This window comes from Dromiciops gliroides, chromosome 2, assembly GCF_019393635.1.
Source record: "Dromiciops gliroides isolate mDroGli1 chromosome 2, mDroGli1.pri, whole genome shotgun sequence".
Lineage (NCBI taxonomy): Eukaryota > Metazoa > Chordata > Mammalia > Microbiotheria > Microbiotheriidae > Dromiciops > Dromiciops gliroides.
In genome coordinates, this window is record NC_057862.1 from 332,833,381 (window position 1) to 332,840,580 (window position 7,200).

General features: G+C 36.5%; 1 pseudogene; it reads right to left on the reverse strand.

Annotated features, from left to right (window-relative positions):
• Positions 1-485: 485 nt before the first annotated feature.
• On the reverse strand, positions 486-2,942 carry LOC122738829 (annotated as a pseudogene).
• Between the last annotated feature and the right edge of the window lie 4,258 nt (positions 2,943-7,200).

The window sequence follows — 7,200 nt, forward strand, 5'->3', positions numbered from 1 at the left end:
GGATGCCTATCAATTGGGGAAATGGCTGGACAAGTTGTGGTATATGAATACAATGGAAAACTATTGTGCTGTAAGAAGCGATGAGCCAGGACGAGTTCAGAGAAACCTGGAGAGTCGTGCATGGGCTGATTATGAGTGGGATGAGCAGAACCAGAAGAACATTGTACACAGTATCATCAACAATGAGTGTTGATCTACTGTGATGGACTATATTCTTCTCACCAATGCAATGGTACAGAAGAGTTCCAGGGAATTCATGATAGAAGAGGATCTCCAAATCCAGGAAAAAAAACCAAAACAAAACACCTGTGGAGTAGATGCTGAATGAACCATACTATTTCTTTTGGTTTTGTGCTGATGTTTTTCTCTTTTGAGGTTTTTCGTCATTGCTCTGATTTTTCTCTTATAACATGATTAATGCAGAAATATGTTTAATGTTATTATGTGTGTGTGTATATATATATATATATATATATATATCCCTTTCTATCATGACTCCCACTGTGACGTCTGTGCCTCTCTCTGCTCCTACTCCACCTGCGCTCTCGCCCATGATCTATGCTTTGAGATCTTCACTTTCTTTTACCCCCTCCTTGGCCTCACATTCTAGTTACTGCCATTCCTTCTCTTTCTAATTCTCTGTCAAAACTAGAAGAACTGTGGCCTTCTCCATGATGGCTTCTACTTCTCTATCTTCGTGGAGACTGTCTTGGGCTCAATGACCTTCTTGGTGACTTTGAATGTCTAAGTTCAGTATGTTGGTCTAATTTCTTCAATTCCTTTCCTTCCCCTCCTTCTTGACTTTTATAGGTCTTGTTTTAATTTGTTGATCAATATTTTTCTGAACTGAAAGAGAAATTCTTGAAAATAAAGTTGAAGTAAAGTAGAAAAACACTCTTGGTAAGAAAAGAACAAAGGCGATTTCTCCAATGGTCACTACACAGCCTCCACCAGCCTTCACCTCCAGGTCCTCTTCATCATCGAGGAAGGATTCAAACCAATCGCAGAGGTCTGTTGCGGGATGTGTGTACCTTATTACATAAATCCAAGGGCCCTATAATATGGAGAATCTGTATGTGTTATGAGACCCATCACTTGCTTTAGAGTGAGTTTGAAAGTAAATAGCTTGTATAACAGTCAAAAAGCTTTAGAAAGAATTCCAATTGTTCCAACACCTCAAACTTCTACTTACTCCTCTGAACATCCCTGTCTGACCAGCTCTTTTCTGCTTCCTTTTTTTCCCTCTTCTCAATATGTGTGACCTCTACATGTGACCCTGGGCTGCTCCAAGCATAGCTGCAAGATGGAGTCAATCCTGCTTTAAAGTAGATCTTGTCCGCCACCTCATGGTAAGTCTTGAAATAGGGCAATGACAGGATGTTGCCCCAGGATCATGGGGTTCAGATCATGGTTTTTTTGTTGTCCCCACAGGGGCGGTATGTTACTCTGCTTGCCTGGGGCAGCAGGCTTAATAGCACTGCCACATTGCTGTTGCTGCTGGGCTCCACTGCAGCACCTGGTGCTGTGGCAGGGATTGCGAGTTGCTGCTTATGTCTATTTTCCTAATCTGAATCTATTTATATGTGAGTGAGGTTCAAGCATTATCGCCCTCCCCTCCATTTTCCCTTCCACAGTAAAATGTCTTCATTTCCTGCCTCTTTTATGTGGGATAATTTTCCCCATTCTTCCTCTCCCTTCCACCTTTTTCCTGGGGTACCTTTTTTTTTTAACATCATCCCAATATAATCAACTCTATTATGAAAATTCTTTATATGTAGAATTCTTTTAACTGCCCTAATAATTATAAAGTTCTTAGAAGATATTTATTCCCCTATAGAAAGTAAACAGTTTAACCTTATTATGTCCTTATTATTTCTCTTTCCAGCTTGACTTCTTATGCTGCTTCTGAGTCTTGTATTTGACAATCAAATTTTCTATTCATCTCTACTCTTTTCATAAAGAATGCTCAAAAGTCTTCTATTTCATTTGTGAGAAAACAATGGGATTTAGCAGACACCCAGGGGCCCCACCTGAAGATCGATGTGGAATTGATTGAATTGGGTGAGACTGAATGAGCGACTCACTGAGAACCTACTTAAGGTTGATTAAATCGAAACCACACCTGGCCGGCCCTCAGTGGAGTGTTGTTTGCAGAGGCTGTGGACTACAACATCAACAGGAGGGCACCTTAACCAATCACCTTGAAGGAACTCCCCTTCAGGGAAGGGGAACAGGAGGGAGGAAGTGAGGCTGTCTTCTTGGCTCTGTTCTTTTTGGTTCCAAAACCTCAGGTTGGCGGCAGAAAGGAAATGAAAAAAAGGAGGCCAGTCTGAACCCTAAGGGAGATAGGCTTTTCTTTTTGTACTTTCTCTACTCCACATGCTCTCTCTTTACTCTTTAATAAATGCTTAATGCCAAAAACAAGTTCTGACATTTCTAGCTTATAAGTAAACCTTAGCTAGTTCTCCCCCAATACTGGTGTAGAAAAAGGTGACCACACATTAGATTTTAAATGTCACACGTTAAATATAATTTTTTTTCTTTTGAAGGAGTATACTAAATTTTGATGGGTAGATTATTCAATTTTTTTTCTTGGCAGGGTAATGAGGGTTAAATGACTTGGCCAGAGTCACAGAGCTAGTAAGTGTCAAGTGTCTGAGGCTGGATTTGAACTTAGGTCCTCCTGAATCCAGGGCTGGTGCTTTATCCACTGTGCCACCTAGCTGCCCCTGGGTAGATAATTCTTGAATGTTATCCTAACTCCTTTGCCCTCTTGAATAATACATTCCAAGCCTTCTACTGTTTTTATGTGATAGCTGCTAAATATTGTGTGATCCTCACTGTGGCTCTACAGTATTCATGGTTCTTTTGGCAGCTTGTAATATTCTATCCAGAACCTTGAAGATCCAGAATTTGTCAATAATAATGCCAGAATTTTCCATTTTGAGATTTCTTTCAGGAAGTGATCAGTGGGTTCTTTCAATTTCAATTTTATCTTCTGTCTCTAGGATAGCAGGACCATTTTTCTTGATAATTTAATGAAATATGATGTGTAGGCTCTTTCTTTGATCATGGCTTTCAGGTAGTCCAATAATAATTAAGGGAAATAGTTTTCCCTATATTATATTTTAAATTTTGTTCTATTTTTCATTTTTGGATTGCTTTATTGTTTCTTGATGATTCATAAACTCATTAGCTTCCATTTGTCCAATTCTAATTTTTAAAGAATTAATTTCTTCACTGAACTTTTGTACACCCTTTTCTATATGGCCAATTTTTAAGGTGTTGTTTTCTTCGCTATTTAGGTGGCTTCTTTTACCATAATTTTCTTCCTTTGCCTTAATCTTTTTAATTTACCTTTCTTATTTGATTAATTTTTTTTTTTGGTGAGGCAATAGTGGTTAAGTGACTTGACCAGGGTCACACAGCTAGTAAGTGTCAAGTGTCTGAGGCAGAATTTGAACTCAAGTCCTCCTGACTCCAGGCCCGATGCTCTATTCACTACACCACCTAGTTGCCCCTCTTATTTGATTTTGATAATCATTTTATTTCTATGAATTCTTATTTGCCTTGTGTCTGATTCACATTTTTTTTTGAGGTTTGTCTTTTATGTTTTTTTGCCTTCATGTGTTCTAAGTTTGTGTCTTGCTCATCTTTGTCACTAAAGTAGCCTTTTCTGGTCAGGTTCTTTTTTATTATTTGCTCATTTCCCCAATATATTTCTTGATTTGGAATTTTATTTTAATTGTGGGCTCTGTTTCCAGCAAGGAATAATAGTATACACACTGTATTAAGTTTCAGGCTTCTTCACCCTGCAGTTTTCAGATTTATTTCTAGGAGTTTAGAAATTTTTGGTGCTTCCAAGTTGATGTGATCTTGGGAAAGGTGTGCTCATTGCTTTCTTGGTCTACTCTCTATTCCCTTACTCAGGAGGAGTCACAATCCTTTCATATTACAATTGATACCGCTCCCCTTTTCCCTTGGGACCAGAAATCATACTGCTTGTCAGGTCTTATACTTCTTCTTGACTGAAAGTTCTCCCCTCTTTCCTTGACCTATGACCCAAAAGTAGGTGCAGATAATGAGTTGACAAACAACATCTAGTCCTGTGTCTAGTGGCAGCACAGGGTTTTTTCTAATCCCTTTCTGACCAGTTGCCACATACCTTTACTGTCTCTAACTTGAAAAATCCCAAAGTTGCTGGTATTTCTGTAATTACCACCTAGACCCACCACTGATATCTCATCCATGTGATCTTTGGGCCAGCCTCCACATCCATACCACAGTGGTCTCTTTCTTTACATTTTCTTTTGCAGGGCAATGGGGGTTAAGTGACTTGGCCAGGGTCACACAGCTAGTAAGTGTCAAGTGTCTGAGGGCAGATTTGAACTCAGGTATTCCTGAATCCAGGGCAGGCGCTTTAACCACTGCTTCACCTAATGCCCCAACAGGGGTGTCTTTCTGACCTCTTATGTTGTCTTGGGCTGGAAGAATATCTCACTTTAATATTTTGTTGGATCTGCTACTTCAGAATTTGATTTCAGGTGTTATTTTAAAGTTGTTTGGAGGAAAATGTTGGTTGGGTTTAATCAAATGCTTTCTCTGCTCTGCCATCTTGCCTCCATCCCCAGAAATTGGGGATGCTTTAGATGTATTTATATTCTTAAAAAGAAACTTCCATGAGGGGTTTGGGGGTGGGTTCTGTGTTTGTTTTGATATACAAAAATATAAACAGGACCATGTATATATGTATGTATATTTGCCATGATAATTAAAATAATGTGAATCATAAAACAGGATTATGTATATTTGTCACCACCATAACATAAAAGTCTTTTGCTTGGTTAGGTGCAGACCTGTATAAAGAGTATAATTACTTTGATTTATTGATTTTGAAAAAAAAAATTAAAAAAAATTCATCAATAATCAAGACTTTCCCTTGGCTCCTTAGTTTAGAATTAATCAGAGTGCCATTTTGATGTTTGGGTCGAGGTTGACCTATTAGATATTGTGATGTGGCCTCATGACCTCATTTCTCTACCCCCAGCACTGAAAATGCATTCATAAGAAAAATGTTTCCTATATGGGTATGGATTAAAGTGGTAGCTAAGGAGTAGAACACATCTAATGATAAGAGAAAAAATACAGCTGGCCTGGGCTGTGCATACCTATACTCCATAGGTGGGAGCCAAAGGAGGGAATAATTTTGCCATGTAGATTCTATTTTCAATATAACATCCAAACAGGAACAATTGTTTGAAAACATTTTTTTTTTTAGCTAGTGTCAATGGTACTTGTTTAATTGAATTATGATGAGCCAAACTAATACATGGGCCAGTACATGATCTCAGAAAACCTCATCACTGGCTAAGATCAGCATAATATATACTGCTCATCTTTGATCAGAGTCAGATATTGCCTTGGCAATAGCCCTTAATACCACTATCATAATTAAGTGTATCAATAAAGGAATTTATTATAAGCTATTCAAAATTCTCTATTGTAATAGGTTATCCAATAAACTCATGATAACTTGCTTTGTGTATTTTTTTAATTTTCTGATTGCGAAAAAGGTACAAGAACTAGTTATGTCAGGTTTTATCCAGAGTAAAGGTAAAGTAAGAATTGTGTTGCTGTTTTCCTGACATGTTATGCTTGACAGAAATAACTATGTATGTATACATGCATGCATGCATGTATACACACATATAATTAACGTGAAAATAGACTTAAATGTGTAATTAATGTTCAATGATATTTAAAAGTTAACAAATTCATTATGAACTATCATTTTCTAAAATTATTTTAGTGTAATGAACTGTGGCTAGATTACCATCTTTCGAGGACAAAAATGAAATTCCTGACACTGTTCTTGGACAATGATATGAGACAAATCAAATCTGCATCATATCTTATTCTAGCCTGAATGCCTCAGATAAGATAGGTTCACTCTCTGATTGGACTCAGGGCTCAGTTTTGTTCTTCATCTTTGACTTACTCATAGTGAACAAGTGTGAATATTGTTTTATTCATCTTGACATTTATCTGGGGTATCATGAAGTAAGGTATTAGTTGGAAATAGTGTAATACTCCATAGTACTATTTTTTTTTTTACCATCTCACTATTTACAAAAATTTGAAAAGTGCAAGATCCTGAAGTGGTTATTGTCTATCACTTATGAAAAAAATGGTAGAAAAAATTCTGTTTTAAAGATCTTCCTTCAATGTCTACTATACATATACACAATTTTACAAGAATCAGTATATAAAAAACAGTTACCTTTGTTCCATGAAGCCATGATAATTAAAATAATGTGAATCATAAAACAGGATTATGTATATTTGTCACCACCATAAAGGAGAGCTAGTTTCAAGGAGTTTGATCTAACCATTCACATATATGGGGGGGAAGTGAATTAATAATGCCTATTCTTCATATTCAGGCATGCTATCAGTAAATGGACAATCAACTGAGAATGACCTTTAATCTACGTATGTATGTATGTATGTATGTATGTATGTATCATCTATTTATCTGTGTATGTATCTATCCATCTATTTATGTATCTATCTTAGACAAAGATTACAAATGAATGATGTATATCTAGTATTTTTTTAAAAGAAAGGAAATTGTGCTTGCTTACATCTTAAAACAATTTAATGTTTAAAGGCCCCCGAAATTTCCCTGAAACAAAGGTACATGTTTTTTTAATACTAATAGTTTATTAAGATTAATATATTGTTGTTATTTATAGAATTTTAATTTATCAATAATTATAAAGTAATGTTGCACGGAAATAAACAGAAAGGTTCAAGATGCCTATGAGCAGCTTGTAATACAATGAATAAGGAGCTATGAAAAAGCTGTAGTAAAGACATTATCAAATAAACATATGATCATAAAAGGTGATGGGATGGTTCCAAGGCCACATGCTCAACTGCTGTCTTCATGGTTTTTAAAGAAATTAAGAAAGGTTCTACAGCACATTAAGTAGAGTCCAAGTGATCAGGAATTGGTGGGTTGCAAACCGATTTATTAGAGAGTATATCAATATTGATGAGATTGTAGACCCATCTGAGTATTTGATTGTTATTCATTAAGTCCATCTAACACTAAGCATTAAAGTATCATGAAATTAGCTATCTGATAGTTATAGCTGTGACAGATATTCAGAATGAGACTGAGTGTGAATGAGGTAC